At 40.4% G+C, this 18,193-nt stretch overlaps 1 pseudogene; it reads right to left on the minus strand.

Moving 5' to 3' along the window:
• Positions 1-287: 287 nt before the first annotated feature.
• On the minus strand, positions 288-9,729 carry LOC105615337 (bcl-2-like protein 1; annotated as a pseudogene).
• Positions 9,730-18,193: the final 8,464 nt, after the last annotated feature.

Here is an 18,193-nt window from a genome sequence, read left to right on the forward strand (position 1 = left end):
GTTGAAAATGCCTGCCCAGAGCAGAGATTTGTCTGTGTCAGTCAAGGACACTGGGATGAGTTTAGCAGTGGATTCTGAAACGACCATGAAAGCATTCCACAGAGGAAGCTCTGGCTTCTAGACAGGAGAACGTGGCAGAAACAAGACAGGAAGGCTCAATGGCCTGGAGCGTGCAAAGTGAGCTGATTTGCTAATACGTCTGTGTGGTCTTCATGACAGACCAGAACCTGGGACCAGGAGTTGACGAAAAGAAGGTGAAGAAAAGAAGGACGCGGGGGATCCAAGTCTCTAGTGGAACAAGGGTGCTTTATTCATGGAGGTGTGTGCTTACATATTGTTATACAAGGAAGCTTTAGGCAAAAAATAAAGTTGAGTAAAAAACACTGTAACCAGACACATCACAACAGTAACTAAGGGAATAACAATAGTCATGGGGCCATAACAATAGTTTCTAGGGGAATAACATTCGTCACAAGGCCAGAAGACAATCCAGGTATTGGAAATAGGAACAAGACTAAGTAGTTTTACAGAAAAGTAAAAGGTTACTGAAAGGAATCCAGGCGTGTGTTCTGCCGCATGACCTCAGTCCTGAGAACTGCATGCAGCTCTGCTCGTTTCTATTTTCCAGGAACTGATAAGGAACAGAGGGCCCTTGAGAAACAGAAAACAACATATAGGCTTCCTTAAAATTAAACGTTCCCTGACAATTCCCCCTTTTTCTATTATTTTGAATTTGTTTAGTGGAAACAATTTATGTTGACAGGCATCCTTATACAACAAATACAGTTACCTGCCGGGAGCCAGCATGGGAGATCCCACCCATGACAAGGTCATGCAGAGAGACCTGACAGGCAAGGCGAGTCAGGTCTCAAGGGGTCCTCTGCCTGAGCATCTACTCCCAAAACCAGAGTCTGCCTGCCTTATTGTTCTGTGCTTTCCACACACCACCACCTTTCTCTGGAAAAAGTTAACTCAGAGCTCCAACTGATCTCCTGCATATGAAAGAAATGGCTCAGCTTAAACCCCTCTGACGGCTCTCTAACTTGCCTGACAGCTGGAGACTTTTACAACTTGTAATTGTTTACAGCCCCCCAACCACGAGAGACACGAAGCTTAAAGCATCTTAAAGATATAGAGCCTTTTTAGAGCTAAGAATTAGTTTGGTGAAGGGATTCATTGGTTGAATTAATGTTTGCCACCAGGCCTCCATATCCTTTATCTTTTAGGCACCTGGGAGGATAGTAATCAATGTAATTGGGATGCAGAAATAGGAATATAGTAGTTTTTATGTTAGCAACACTAGACTTTTGAGTTAATGAATTTTCTCTCCGTTATAAATCACTGTACTCCTCTTTCTTTGTTTGTTATAAATTGCTGTGTCCTTGCTGTGTAAGGATGTAACTTTATTTAGTGCTTTCTGAGAGCGGCACCAGACTTTGGGAAGAACAACACAAACAAGCTCTCTGGTTGACAGATCCGTATCCGAAAAGGGCCGTAAAATGTTAACTGGCCCTCTGGCCAGAAGATGATGTAAATCACCTAAGACTTGTGTATACAACTAGGTATGCAGAGAGAAAGCCTGGTCTCGGTAAGAGTCAGGGCTGCTGACACTGCATAATTTTGTATTATCCATTGATCTCTATGTACAATCAAAAGTATAAAAGGCCTTTCTGGACAATGGAGGATGGGCCAGTCATTGGAAAGACTGGTTCCCCTGTGTCTTTTCTTACTCTATTTTCAGGCTGAATTCCCATCTGGGGCGTGGAGGCTCGCCATGTCTACTTACTTGCCCTGGCTTCTAAGACCCACGAGAGAGGGAGCCCAAGGAGGGGCACCCTCCGCTATTCAAACGGGCGCCAGTGGCCTAACGTAGATGGTGCAAATCTCTTGTCCTGAGGTTTTATTAGTTCTCCACGTAAACCAAGTTATTCAGCATCTTTTCTCCACTAAATTTTCCTACTACACTGTTTCTTCCCAATCTCTCTTTATATTTCTAAATAAATAAGTTTTTCCTCGCCATGCCATCCCCACTTTGAATTACCCTGGATCCACATGGGCTGGACCCTGGCAATTACCAGGACAATCACCACTGTTACAGCATCAAACCCAATACTGTGAGTAATGCTTTGGAACTGTCTTCACGGATCTAGCCCAGATAATTGATCAGCTAGCTATTCAGCTAAAGTTTCCAAATTATTGCAAGAGGGCAGACTTTTAGGGAAGGTTTCAAAGATTTTCTTTTGCAATAATTGTACATTTAGGGAAGCATCATCATGTACGTCTTTCAAGTGAAATTTAATTTGTTCCCAGTTGTAAGCACTATAGTTGAACCAAACAAAAGTGATACAAAATTGTGTAGAATTCCAATCGCATTTTAGTATTACTTGTTTTTGTAAATCTATTAATTGATCTCTGACTCATTGGACGTTTTTAGTTCCTGTATTTCTTCTTGAATTTCGTCATCTGAGCCTGAGCAGCCCACATAATATGAGCATCTTTGGTCCAATTTTGAATAAAGTTGTGTGTTTGAATTTAGGTTTGTAAAGCGATGTCTGCAATAGCGGCAGTAATGCAAATAGCTATTAATCCCAAAATGCCAAAAATTAACCATCCAATGAATTGTTTAGATCACCGGAGGAATTTAGTGAGTAGATGGGAGGCAAGTCCTGCCATGTAACCCTCTTTCGAGGGGTTCATTTTTCAAAGAAACAGAGGAATTAAGACAAGTATACATTTTGTAACCTATACAAGTCACAAAGTGTAGAGTCTTGTTAAATTGTAAGGTCTCTATAGCTGTAACAAAAGGAAGGGGAACACAAGCTTGTGCAAAATACGAATGACTGTAATGAAAGGAACAGTCACTATGAGTTGAAGAGCGAGCCCAGCAGAGCTATACCAGCCAAAGTCACGGCCGTCAGGGACCAGCAGTTGAAGCGCTCCTGGCCCTTTTGGCTCTCGGTTGCTGTCTTGTTTTCATAGAATTCCACAGAAGCGTCCCAGCCGCCATTCTCCTGGATCCAAGGCTCTAGGTGGTCATTTAGCTGGCTGGCCATCCAAGTCATGACCTGACTCACCAATACCTGGATCTCCTTGTCTATGCTTTCCATGCATAGTGCCCCCCTGAAGGAGAAAAAGGCCACAGTGTGACCCCAGTTCACCCCGTCCCAGAAGAGCTCATACATTACCTGTTCAAAGCTCTGATATGCTGTCCCTGGGGTGGTGTGGAGCTGGGACGTCAGGTCGCTGACCGTCTGTTGGTGCCTCAGTTCAAACTCGCTGCCTGTCTCCCTTGGGGCTTGCTGTGCTATTGTCACGGGACCACTTTCCGGGCGTCCAGGCTTCTGTGTGGCCAGTGGCTCCATTCACCACAGGGCTATGCACCAGGTGCCAAGATGGGTTGGCATTGATGGCATTGGGGTTTCCATATCTGATTTTGTCCCTTCTGAGGCCTCAGTTCTCCTCCACATCATTAAATTGACTCCATCTGTATCCTTTCTGGGAAAGCTTGTAAGAGAGAAAGTCAACCACCAGCTCTCGGTTGCTCTGAGACATTTTTATAATAAGGATGGGTTTCACCAGTCTATTGCCTAAAATACCTGTAGTAAAAAAGGGGGTTATGTATATAGGTCCAATAAGTATGATTAATTAATTCAGCTTGAGTGGGGGAAGCAAAAGCAAGCAAAGCAAGTATAGCAACAAAAATATTTTCTGGATTCTGAGGCATTCCCTGTTGAGAAGCCAGATTTTTAGCTTGATTGGTAAGGGTTTTTGTTTATCCCTAGGTAAGGAGATCATAAGGTTGATGACGTTGAGGGTGGTGTTTCTTGCAGATTTTTTAGAGTCGCCATGGCTTGTACTGGAATTTTTTTCTTCCCAGGAATTTCGCCCCCCCCTTTTTTTTTTTTTTCCTCTATTTTGAACACTGGATGCTCTCCTGGGGGCAGATCTTTCAAAGAGGAAGCCAGTTGATTTTGTTGGATCTATCTGGAGAAATACAAGCATACCCCTTTCCCTGTAAGATTAATTTCCTAGATTTCCATTGTTTAGTTAGCCTGTCTTGATACCAGCCAGGCAGAGGAAGAGAAGTGTCTTTCAATTCTAAGAAATGTTTTTCTGCTTATGTCAAGATACCAACTTGTGGTAAGTTTTTAAAATTTTAAAACAAATAAAGCTGTATTAACAATAGTTATAGGATTAAAGAATATCTTGCGTTTGGAATCTAGTGGAGTCTGCTCTGGATAGAGAAGACAGAATTGTTCCTGTGTATTCCTCCTTTAAAAATTTTTCTATTTGTAGTTTCAGTGTGTGAAATGGGGGAAGTGTGGTTCCTAAAAATAGATTGTAATTCAAGAAAATGTTGTTGAATAATAGATTGATTAGAACTATACTAGAAGTTTTTATATTTTTTAATACAAAAACTGAATATGAGAAGTCAGAAATTATATTGATAAGGTAAGGATGTAGGTGAATAACCTGAATAAGAGCATATAATTTATTTTGTTGAGCAGAATGAAATTTAGTATAAAAGACTTTATATTTTTTGAGAGACCAAAATGGGGCTTTGGTGTTTTTAGTCTCATCTATATAGAAAACATCAGCTTGAGGTATAGGTTGTGATATAACAATGTGAGAGATAATAAATGTAATATTTTTGAAGAAATTTCAAAGTTTATTAGAGGGATAATGAAATGAAATTTTTTAAAAGTAGTCTGAGAAAGCTATTTGGAAATCGGTAGAAGTTTGTAATGTATTTTTAAGTTGAGCTTTATTAATAGGCAATATAATTTGGTGAGGATAGGAGCTAATTAAAGTCTTAGTTATATTTTTTTGTTGTTGATTATTAGAGTGATAAAATCAAGACAGACAAAATGGGTGTATATCCATTGTCTCTTCAAAATAGGTACTTATCCATTTTATTGGGTATTCTTGTTGGGCAAGAAGTCTTGTGGGAGAATGGAGAGAGAGGAGTATAAACAACTCTAAAGGTAATTCAAGTCTAATATGAGTAAGATATCGTTTTTGTATAATTTATTTTGTATTAAACAGAGTTTGTGTGTGTGTGTGTGTGTGTGTGTGTGTGTGTGTGTCTTGTGAAAGTGAATGAGGGCTATTTAAATCTGGATCTCCTTTTAAAGTATTTGGTGGCTCAGACGGTAAAGCATCTGCTTGAAATGCGGGAAACTCAAGTTCAATCCCTGGGTGGGGAAGATCCCCTGGAGAAGGAAATGGCAACCCACTCCAGTACTCTTTCCTGGAAAATCACATGGATGGAGGAGGCTAATAGGCTACAGCCCATGGGGTCGCAAAGAGTCAGTCATGACTGAGCTACTGCACTTTTAAAGAGGGTCTAATCCAGTTTATATTGTCTTAAAGTTTTTGAAAGTCATTCAAGGTTGATAATTTATCAACATGAATCTGTATTAGTTGGGGAGTAATATGTTGTCTATTAACAATAGATCTTAAGTAAGGTTTGGTCTAGAGGTTTGAATCTTTTTAGGGGCAATGATTAATTTAGAATCTTTTAAGCATTGTTGAGCTATGTCAAACATTTGTTGACTTTTTAAAACAGATGGAGCCAAAAACAATATATCATCTATATAAAGAATAACAAGAAAGTCATGAAATTGTTTTTTCACAGGTTCAGAGGCTTTGACTACATAATATTGACATATGGTGGAAGAATTCATCATTTTTTGAGGCAATACAGTCTATTGATATAATTTATGGGGCCCAATATGATTAGGAAAAGGAAGAGGGAAGGCAAACCTTTCTCGGTCTAGAGGGTGTAAAGGTATAGTAAAAAAGCAATCCTGTACATTTATAATAATAATATTTCAGTTTTGAGGAATAATGGTAGGTGATGGAATTTTTGGTTGCAATGTACCCATAGGTTTTATAGATGCATTAACTTTTTGAAGGTCTCTTAAAAATGTAATTTGTCAGTTTTTTTTTTAATTACAAAAATGGGAGAATTTCCAGGAGAACAAAATTTTTTAATATGTTTTCACTTTAAATGTGTATCAATAAGTTTCTTAGTAGCTTTTAGTTTCTCTTTTGTAAGGGGCCATTGTTTTGTCTAAATAGGCTTGTCACCTTTTCAAGTTATTTTAATAATTGTATTGTTTGTTAAGTGAGCAGTGGCCCCTAGGAAAAATGTGGAATGCATATTTGAGTTTGTCATTGCATAAGTAAATCTCATTTTATTAAATTAAGAAGTGCATCTATCACGTAGGGTCGTAATGTTGTAGGCTGGCTGGCTTGAAGCTCAACATTCAGAAAACGAAGATCATGGCATCCAGTCCCATCACTTCATGGGAAATAGATGGGGAAACAGTGGAAACAGTGTCAGACTTTATTTTTGGGGGTTCCAAAATCACTGCAGATGGTGACTGCAGCCATGAAATTAAAAGATGCTTACTCCTTGGAAGAAAAATTATGACCAACCTAGATAGCATATTCAAAAGCAGAGACATTACTTTGCCGACTAAGGTCCATCTAGTCAAGGCTATGGTTTTTCCAGTAGTCATGTATGGATGTGAGAGTTGGACTGTGAAGAAAGCTGAGCTCTGAAGAAGTGATGCTTTTGAACTGTGGTGTTGGAGAAGACTCTTGAGAGTCCCTTGGACTGCAAAGAGGTCCAACCAGTCCATTCTGAAGGAGAACAGCCCTGGGATTTCTTTGGAAGGAATGATGTTAAAGCTGAAACTCCACTACTTTGACCACCTCATGCGAAGAGTTGACTCATTGGAAAAGACTCTGATGCTGGGAGGGATTGGGAGCAGGAGGAGAAGGGGACGACAGAGGATGAGATGGTTGGATGGCATCACTGACTCGATGGACGTGAGTCTGAGTGGACTCCGGGAGTTGGTGATGGACAGGGAGGCCTGGCGTGCTGTGATTCATGGGGTCGCAAAGAGTTGGACATGACTGAGTGACTGAACTGAACTGATGGATACATTTGGACATTTTGATAAACCTCTTGTATTTTGGTTTGAGAAACTCCTGTAATTTGGCAAGAAATTTTCTGTATAGGCCAAGATTTGGCTCATAAATATTTGGAAATAATAGTAATATCAAGGAGACCAGAAAATTTTTTGCCATTAATTTTGATACTTACATTTGGTTGGGTATATTCAGATACTACTGATGCCCATAAGGATTGTTTTTGATCTGAATTGTCAAATGCATCTGTCTGTACATCATTAGAGGAGTTAATAGAAATGTAAGATAAAAGAAATAATTGAGCAATTTTGTCTCTCATTTTGAATTGTCGTAATATCTGAGAGACATTATAATTTGAATTTCTCCCTTATAATCTGAATCAATTACTCTAGGGTGAACAGTATTGGCCAAATAAAAGACCAAAATTTTGTGGGGGTAGGGGTCCAAAAAGTCCAGTAGATATTTTAGAAGGGACTGCTTGAGGAAAAAGGAGAAAATCATTCAGGGCTGGTATATTGATGGTAGCACTGTCAGATGTCGAGGGTTTGAGGGAAAAAATGGAGTTTGTCCCTGGTTTTTTGTTGATGGGACCCGGGAAGTCCACAGCTTGGAGTTTTCCAAAATAGGCTTCCTTACAATATCACATTTAGATTGGAATTTTCTGGCCCAATGTATCCCCTTAGGGCAATGAGGGCAAATTTCTGGAGGGTTTTTTTTTTTTTTTAATTGTTTTAATTGTTTTGTGTGTGTTTTTTAGGAGAATCCTTTTTAAAATGAGTTTTATCTCCACATGTTAAACATCTTTTATATCTCTTTTTAAAGGTAGCAACCATTGTTTCAGTTAATATTTATATTTTTTGAGTTTCTGATCCTAAATTGTGATAAGCCTTTAAGTAATTAATAATAGTCTCAAACTCATGAATTGGAGCAATAGCTCTTTAACATTTTTGGTTTGCATTTTTATAAGAAAGCAGTTTTTTTAGCTGTATTTTGGTCTCTTTTTCAATAACATTATGGGAAATAGCAACTTTCAATCTCGCTAAAAAATTACCATAGGCTTCATTAGGTCCTTGAAATATTTTTGTGTGGCTATCTTCAGGTTTCATTTACTTTAGCTTTTCAGGGGGGAACACAAGGTTGGGGTTTACCCATATCCATATGTTGGGCTCTAAATCTGGACCATCTTTATTAGGGTCAGGTGGCTCAACTATCTGGAGTTTATATCTGGCAAGGCTTTGTTTGGCTAAGGGCAGGTGTGGCATAGTGAATGCTAGAAAGGATTCGTTTTTCATGTCCCAGTCTAGTAATTCAGAAAGCCTTTGTTGTGAAGGAGAATGAGTAGATAGTGTTTTTTCATAAATATGAGTGTGTGTTAAAGGCTTATCGTTGTCATTAAGGAAAGCATCATTAGCTTTAGTGTCAAAAAGAGCCTCCGAAGAGTCATTGTCAGAGTCCTTTGTCCTTGGGTTGAGATGACTTCCAGTTTGGTGTCTGTTGCAAGGAGGAGGAGCACTTGGGGCAGCTGGAGAAGGGCTGGCGGGATAATTTTGAAACGTTTTATGTTGTTTTAATTGGGCCTTTTGTAAAATTTTATCATCTAATTTATGTTCATGTAACAAATGTGCTGCCTGTTGTCGAATATCAGGGAGGCTAGAATTTTCTTGACATGGCAAAATCATGGCTTTAATGAGGGCCCATAAGGGCTAGAAATCTATTGGAATATTTTTTCCCTGTCTTATGGCTCATTTAACATTCTTTCTAACCTGGTTCCAAATCTTTAAATCAAAATTGCTTTCATTAAGGAACCAGGGATTATGCTCAACTCCTTGAACCTTAAATAAATGATGAAGCAAAGTTAAAAAGTGGTGGGGCTTTCCAGCCGTTTGTCTCCTAACCCCGCACTTACCGACCTCAGTAGGTCCACAGTCACTCCGTCCGCTTGCCAAGGGCGTACTCCAGGGCCCTGTTCGGGTGCCCCCTGTTATGCTCTTCTTGACAGACCAGAGCCTGAGGAAGGAGTCGATGAAAAGAAGGTGAAGGAAAGTAGGACGCGGGGAACCCAAGTCTCCAGTGGAACAGGGTGTTTTATTCATGGCAGTGTGTTTATATATTGTAATACAAGGAAGCTTTAGGCAAAAAATAAAGGAAAAACACCGTAACCAGACACATCACAACAGTAACTAAGGGAATAACAATAGTCATGGGCCCATAACAACATTTACTAGGGGAACAACAGTCGTCACAGGGCCAGAAGGCAACCCATGTATTGGAAATAGGAACATGACTAAGTAGTTTTACAGAAAAGTAAAGGTTACTGAAAGGAACCCAGGTGTGTGTTCTGCCGCATGACCTCAGTCCTGAGAACTGTGTGCAACTCTGTTCATTCCTGTTTTCCAGGAACTGATAAGGAACAGAGGGCCCTTGAGAAACGAAAAACAACATATAGGCTTCCTTAAAATTAAACGTTCCCTGACATAGATCAACTTCAAAACTGCAAAATTACACACACCTGGAAACTCCAATTAATGACTAGAACTACTGTTTGTGATTAAAGTGACTATTATTCAAAAATCAGCACAAGTCTATTCTCTATGTCTGTTTCTTCACTGTTGCCCTGTAAATGGGGAGAGGGGAGGAGAGGGTGAAATGTATGGAAAGAGTAACAGGGAAACTTACATTCAGCTCAGTTCAGTTCAGTTCAGTGGCTCAGTCGTGTCCAACTCTTTGTGACCCCATGAATCACAGCACGCCAGGCCTCCCTGTCCATCACCAACTCCCGGAGTTCACTCAGACTCACGTCCATCGAGTCCATGATGCCAACCAACATCTCATCCTCGGCCATCCCCTTTTCCTCCTGCCCCCAATCCCTCCCAGCATCAGAGTCTTTCCAATGAGTCAACTCTTCACATGAGGTGGCCAAAGTAGTGGAGTTTCAGCTTTAGCATCATTCCTTCCAAAGAAATCCCAGGGCCGATCTTTTAGGATGGACTGGTTGGACCTCGTTGCAGCCCAAGGGACTCTCAAGAGTCTTCTCCAACACCATAGTTCAAAAGCATCAATTCTTCGGCGCTCAGCCTTCTTCACAGTCCAACTCTCACATCCATACATGACCACTGGAAAAACCATAGCCTTGACTAGATGGACCTTAGTCAGCAAAGTAATGTCTCTGCTTTTGAATATGCTGTCTAGGTTGGTCATAACTTTTCTTCCAAGGAGTAAGCATCTTTTAATTTCATGGCTGCAATCACCATCTGCAGTGATTTTGGAGCCCCCCAAAATAAAGTCTGACACTGTTTCCACTGTTTCCCCATCTATTTCCCATGAAGTGATGGGACCAGATGCCATGATCTTCCTTTTCTGAATGTTGAGCTTTAAGCCAACTTTTTCACTCTCCTCTTTCACTTTCATCAAGAGGCTTTTTAGTTCCTCTTCACTTTCTGCCATAAAGGTGGTGTCACCTGCATATCTGAGGTTATTGATATTTCTCCCGGCAATCTTGAGTCCAACTTGTATTTCTTCCAGCCCAGAGTTTCTCATGATGTACTCTGCATATAAGTTAAATAACCAGGGTGACAATATACAGCCTTGATGTACTCCTTTTCCTATTTGGAACCAGTCTGTTCCATGTCCAGTTCTAACTGTTGCTTCCTGACCTGCATACAGATTTCTCAAGAGGCAGGTCAGGTGGTCTGGTATTCCCATTTCTTTCAGAATGTTCCACAGTTTATTGTGATCCACACAGTCAAAGGCTTTGGCATAGTCAATAAAGCAGAAATAGATGTTTTTCTGGAACTGTCTTGCTTTTTTGATGATCCAGCGGATGTTGGCAATTTGATCCTGGTTCCTCTGCCTTTTCTAAAACCAGCTTGAACATCAGGGAGTTCACAGTTCACATATTGCTGAAGCCTGGCTTGGAGAATTTTGAGCATTACTTTACTAGCATGTGAGATGAGTGCAATTGTGTGGTAGTTTGACCATTCTTTAGCATTACCTTTCTTTGTGTGTGGAATGAAAACTGACCTTTTCCAGTCCTGTGGCCACTGCTGAGTTTTCCCTATTTGCTGGCATATTGAGTGAAGCACTTTCACAGCATCATCTTTCAGGATTTGAAATAGCTCAGTAGGAATTCCATCACCTCCACTAGCTTTGTTCATAGTGATGCTTTCTAAGGCCCACTTGGCTTCACATTCCAGGATGTCTGGCTCTAGATGAGTGATCACACCATCGTGATTATCTGGGTCGTGAAGATCTTTTTTGTACCGTTCTTCTGTGTATTTTGCCATAATATAAAACAGTAAACTTACATTACCATATGTAAAATAGATAGCCAATGGGAATTTGCTGTGTGGCTCAGGAAACTCAAATAGGGGCTCTGTATCAACCTCCAACAGTGGGATGAGTTGAATGGGACGGAGGCTCAGAAGGGAGTGGTTGTATGTATACCTATGGCTGACTCATGTTGAAGTTTGGCAGAAAACAGCAAAATTTTGTAAAGCAATTATCCTTCAATAAAAAATAAATTTTAAAAATATCAGCAGAGTTCATGAGACTGTCAGCATTTTCCTTTAGTGTCAAGAGACTTATACTCCTTTCAGTAAAGTTTAAGAATTTGGAGAGAGATAAAATTTGCATTCTGTTTGACTAAATTACCGGTTAAGCTTTGCAGTAACTGAGTTATGGATAATTGTCTCATTTATGTCATGCAATCTCTTTGGCATATATAGTATTTCAGAACTAGATTATTATAGAACATACATTTGTAAGCAGCAGTGTTTTAAAGCTAAGTGTCTTTAGGTGCCTTTTGGTAATATATGGTCTCAATTTGCAGTGTTATAAAGAATAGGATTCAGGGCCCTAAATGTACACATTTACCTCACTTTGTCTAAGGAGAACTTAAGTTTTCCCATAAGTCCTGTGAGTGATGAATCTGATCACATTTCCTTGATTGTGAGGAAGGAGCTAAACTTAGTGCTATACTTCCCCTTAACATACTATATTTTATGGTATTGATTTTGAGTAATACCTTTAGTTTGGATTCCATTTTATCAAAACATGCTTATTTGTGCTTTCTAACATTTTACCTTTCTATCTGTCCTATTTCTTTGAAAGCTTCCATATATACTTACAGCGGAGCTTAAGTGGGCCAAAGAGCCTGCGTTCACACCCAGCTCTGCCTCTTACTGTGTAACTTCTGGACCATAGCCTTCTCGTGTTTGTTTTCTCATTTGTAAAACATAGATTTTAAGAGTATCTTCATAGGATCATTGAAGGCTTAAGTTAAAGTGATGCGTGTAGAACGAGGACTAGCACTTAGTTTTAAGTATTAGCTACTAATCAGACTTTATTTTTGGGGGTTCCAAAATCACTGCAGATGGTGATTGCAGCCATGATATTAAAAGATGCTTACTCCTTGGAAGAAAAGTTATGACCAACCTAGATAGCATATTCAAAAGCAGAGATATTACTTTGCCAACAAAGGTCCATCTAGTCAAGGCTATGGTTTTTCCTGTGGTCATGTATGGATGTGAGAGTTGGACTGTGAAGAAAGCTGAGCACCAAAGAATTGATGCTTTTGAGCTGTGGTGTTGGAGAAGACTCTTGAGAGTCCCTTGGACTGCAAGGAGATCCAACCAGTCCATCCTAAAGGAGGTCAGTCCTGGGTGTTCATTGGAAGGACTGATGCTGAAGCTGAAGCTCCAGTACTTTGGCCACCTCATGCAAAGAGTTGACTCACTGGAAAAGACTCTGATGCTGGGAGGGATTGGGGGCAGGAGGAGAAGAGGATGACAGAGGATGAGATGGCTGGATGGCATCACTGACTCAATGGACGTGAGTCTGAGTGAACTCTGGGAGTTGGTGATAGACAGCAAGGCCTGGCGTGCTGCGATTCATGGGGTCACAAAGAGTCGAACATGACTGAGCAACTGAACTGACTGACTGACTGACTAATAATAATGACAATTTTATCCTTGTGGAATATCAACAATTAAATGAAAAATAGTAAAAACTAAAATAACAAACAAATATACTGAGATATTTGGAAATAAGCAAAACAATAGAATGTTGTTAAATGTTTATGGATGGGTTTTAAGTGTCATGAGATCTGATGCTTATAGAATTTTTATTAAAAAGAAATTACAAATGCAAAATCAGAAATAAAAGTAGGTGCAATTTGCTAACTTGTCTGAAAACTAATGACAGGTGGTTTTTTTTTTTTTTTTTTTTTTTTTTTAACAACAGCAAAATAATACTGTCTCAGCCTTGCTCAGAGATAATATTATCTGGTTGCAGTGATCTACATTATAATTTATTTCAAAGTTTGAAATAAAGAGATTTCAGAGATTTTAAAGTAGCACTAGAACTTACGTTGGTTTGTTCATAAACTTGTAGCTTTTATTTTGATAGGCATAATGACTCCACTCTAGTCAGATCTGTTGGAAAAGGAATGAAAATTGCTGTCCTTTCTTCCTTACCCCTTTCATTTACTTATTTTTTAATGGAGGATAGTTGCTTTACAATGCTGTGTTGGCCTCTGCCTCACAGCAACGCGAATCAGCCATAAGCGTATATATATCCTCTGCCCCACACCTCCCCGACCCTGGCCCGCCCTGCTCCCCGGTCCCTGAGCACAGTGTCGGGCTCCCTGGGTTACCCAGCAGCCCACCCCTGACTGTATCCCTTAAGGTAACGTGTGTTTCAGTGCTACACTGTCGGGTCATCCCGCCCTCTCCTCCACCTCTGCTGTGCCCAAAGTTTGTTCTCTATTCTGCATCTCTATTCCTGCCCTGAAAATAAGTTCATCAGCAGCTTTTCCTAGATTCCACATACATGCGCCAATGTATGTACCGCCGCCCGTTTGCAGAGGCAACTGCGTCCATGTACACCATGGAGAGCTGTGAGAAGGCAGTTAGCAACAAGGACCCGCAGCTGCATCCTCAACCAATGGGCTGTGCCAGACTCTGGCCAGGCCTACTGTACTGGAATCAGTAGATCAAACGGCTCAATAAGAAATAAAACACAAATTCAGTTAATAATCACTACTCTGTGAGAGTTACATAGCTATGCAGTTTTGCCCCCCAACAGACTGTGAACCCAGATTCCAGATGTTGGGGTACATGGCTTAAGTTGAATAAAGTCACACTTTCTATGGTATTGGTACCAATCCTTGAGGACCACATAGCTGTCTCACTATTCCCATCTTACAAACTGTAATAAAAGTGTAAAGGTCAGTGACCCCAAAGTCTTAGGTGCCTCTAAGTGTATCTCTCACTCTAAGAAGACAGAAAAGCCTGCTGAACTTTCAAATGTGCTTCCGTAAGCAATAAAGAACCAGGGAGCTGAACCCGTGCAATCCATCATGTACGCTAGGTCTGGTTGTCTTATTTGCATTGGTTCCTTGCTTGATTCCCTGGAGAAGGAAATGGCAACCCACTCAAGTATTCTTGTGTGGAGAATTCCATGGACAGAGGAGCCTGGTGGGCTTCATGGGGTTACAAAGAGTCAGGCATGACTGAGCAAGTATCACTCACTTGCTTGATTTGGTGGCTGAACAAAGTGAATGCTGTGTTGCTCAAAACCAAGTCATCATCTTCAAGCACAGCAGTGGTGGTCCTGCCTTTCTCACCCCTTCGTGGTAAGGAAGGTGAATTTACATATGATCATATCCAACTCCAGAGCTTAGCACTGGATCTAGCATGTAGGTGACTGAAAAACCGGTCACCGACGCACTGAGAACATGCTCATAAACGCTTGTGTCGAAGCCGAACTCCTCATTGCCCATTCTGGCAACGGATCGGGTTTACGACCAATACAACAAAGCTGATCTGCGTAATACACGTCGCTTTCATCAGTCTTCAGCTGTAACCTCCTCAGTTGCAGTTACTGGGCCAAGCACTTCTCTCTTATTGCCTCCTAGTGTATTACAGCATAGTCGCCAGTTTAATAATGGAAATGGTTGTAGAAATCAGTAACTTCTGTCAGTTACGGACTGAGGTACATCACATGCAGGACTTCTCCTCCATGGCAGGCTGCCCTTCTTAGAGAATGCATTGTTGTGACTACTTGGGAAATTTTTCGACACGTTTCTAGGAAGCGTAGGGGTTTTTCACCTTGATGTAAGAGATGAAGCAAGTATGAAAGACTACCAGGGCAATACAAGGGAGCACCTCCTTCTGCGTCAGGGGACCCTCCTTGGCTCTTTTAATCAGAAAGATTCTATATGCACCATATGGTTGAGAAGTCCCATACAAAGTGATCAAAACCCAGCAAAAGTCGCAATGCAAATTTCTTGTTCTAAGGGCCTTAGCAGTGTTTGGAAGCAGCAACAGGATCTGACTTGCTCAGCGTATTTGTTGCACATTAAGAAAAGCATCTTAGAGGTAAATCCAGCATGTTTCTGGGGATTTTTTTTAATATCATGCAAAATTAATAAGGAAGTGTTAGTAGTTCACATTTAAGGATTTAATCATAAACAAGTTTGGGCTTTATTTTAATGCCAATTATCACACTATTGGTTCTACCCATCCATTTAGTTAGAAATTTTTGGAAACCCTTTGTTCACTGTGAAGCATTCATCAGGTGATATAGTTCCATCCAAAACATCCAACAATAACACCTCTAATTTTTTCAGTAGGGTCTCCATGGCCTTGCAAGCAAAACTTACAAATGTACAAATCTTATAAAACTTATAGACAGAGTTCATAAGTAGGAGAATTAGAAGTATTTATGTGTCTTACTAAATCAATGAGTAGTAATTAACTTTTCTTCTAGATACTTTAGGTTTAAAAACATTTTCCTTGAGGTTTTTATGTCAAAGCCTCGGGTAATGTTTAAATGATTTCTAAAGAATTTCTTGATAAAAGCCTCTTGATTTATTTTAGAAGTCAATGTTATCTTTGCCTTGTCCTTCAGCACTTGGAAATAGACATTATTTTACAGTGAAAGAGAAAGTGGTTTGGGACCAGTCATCTTTAACAAACTTTATTCTGAAATAATTTATATTTGCAGAAGAATCACAAGGACAGCTCCCATATACCCTTCACCCAGTTTCTCCTAAGTTAAACAACCATGACACATTCATCAAAACTAAGAAATTAACTTTATACAAGTCAGGAAGCAACATTTAGAACTGGGCATGGAACAACAGACTGGTTCCAAATAGGAAAAGGAGTACGTCAAGGCTGTATATTGTCACCCTGCTTATTTAACTTCTATGCAGAGTACATCAAGAGAAACACTGGTCTGGAAGAAGCACAAGCTGGAATCAAGATTGCTGGGAGAAATATCAATAACCTCACATATGCAGATGACACCACCTTTATGGCAGAAAGTGAAGAGGAGCTAAAAAGCCTCTTGATGAAAGAGGAGAGCGAAAAAGTTGGCTTAAAGCTCAACATTCAGAAAACGAAGATCATGGCATCCAGTCCCATCACTTCATGAGAGATAGATGGGGAAACAGTGGAAACAGTGTCAGACTTTATTTTGGGGGGCTCCAAAATCACTGCAGATGGTGACTGCAGCCATGAAATTAAAAGACGCTTACTCCTTGGAAAAAAAGTTATGAGCAACCTAGATAGCATATTCAAAAGCAAAGACATTACTTTGCCAACAAAGGTCCATCTAGTCAAGGCTATGGTTTTTCCTGTGGTCATGTATGGATGTGAGAGTTGGACTGTGAAGAAGGCTGAGCGCCGAAGAATTGATGCTTTTGAACTGTGGTGTTGGAGAAGACTCTTGAGAGTCCCTTGGACTGCAAGGAGATCCAACCAGTCCATTCTAAAGGACATCAGCCCTGGGATTTCTTTGGAAGGACTGATGCTAAAGCTGAAACTCCAGTACTTTGGACACCTCATGTGAAGAGTTGACTCATTGGAAAAGACTCTGATGCTGGGAGAGATTGGGGGCAGGAGGAGAAGGGGACGACCGAGGATGAGATGGCTGGATGGCATCTGGGACTCGATGGACGTGAGTCTGAGTGAACTCCGGGAGTTGGTGATGGACAGGGAGGCCTGGCGTGCTGTGATTCATGGGGTCGCAAAGAGTTGGACATGACTGAGTGACTGAACTGAACTGATTTACTAAATTGCAGGCTTTATTCTAATTTTGGTATTTTTTCCCATTAATGTTCTTTTTCTGTCCCAAGATCTGATCCAGGACTGCCCGTTGATTTAGGTGCCACGTCTCCTCCGTCTCCTCCTGTGAGGCAGATTCTCAACCTTTCTTTGTCTTTCATGCCCTGATAGTTCTGAGTGGTTCTCGTCCCGGAGCTTGTAGACCGTCCTTCAGGTTGTGTTCGTCTGACGCTTTCCAATGCCTAAACTCAGGTAATGGATTTGGGGGAAGAACACCATAGGAGTGAAGTGCTTTACCCACTGTACCATTTCAGGGGGTATATGCTATCAATATGACTTATTTCAGGTGACGTTAACTTTGACCACTTGATTAAGTGCCCAGGGCTCTCCACTGTACAGTTATCTTTCTTTTCCCATATTCTCTTCCAAACCACCCTCAAGAGGAAGGGAACCAACTCCATTTCCCAGAGTGAACAATATCAAACAATTTGTGGGCATTAATAAAATAATAAACTAATAAATATTTAGAGGAAATATCTTGAGGCTATGCAAATATTCTCTTTCTTCTTAAAGTTGCATCTACTAATGTTAGCATTTATCAGTGGGTCTTGCCTGCAGCAGATATTACTATGGTGTCTGATGGTGATTTTCTATTTCCTTCATGTCTTCCACATTTATTAATTGGAATTCATCTCTAAGGGTCCAATATTTTGGTCACCTGATGCAAAGAGCTGACTCTGGGAAAGACCCTGATGCTGGGAAAGATTGAGGGCAAAAGGAGAAGGAGGTGGCAGAGGATGAGATAACTGGATGGCATCACCACTCAATGAACATGAATCTGGGTCAACTCCAGGAGACAGTGAAGGACAGGGGAGCCTGGCATGCTGCAGTCTGTGGTGTTGCAAAGCATCAAACATAACTTAGTGACTGAACAAAAACAAAATCTGTAAGGAATATCCCTTCCTCCCCATCTATTTGCTCATTAATCATTCAGTTACTCATTTATTTAAATAGGAACTTAGGCATGTTTATTTCTCTAGGTTATAATGCCATACTATTTGTATTTATTATGCTGCTCAAATTATTCTGCTTTAGCCATTCCATCTATTTTATACTGGTTCCTGTGTGCTTTTGACATACCCCTACCTTCATTTTTTTACTTTTTCTCTTTTTTTGACCTT

The sequence above is a fragment of the Ovis aries genome, chromosome 5, assembly GCF_016772045.2.
Source record: "Ovis aries strain OAR_USU_Benz2616 breed Rambouillet chromosome 5, ARS-UI_Ramb_v3.0, whole genome shotgun sequence".
NCBI classification, from domain to species: domain Eukaryota; kingdom Metazoa; phylum Chordata; class Mammalia; order Artiodactyla; family Bovidae; genus Ovis; species Ovis aries.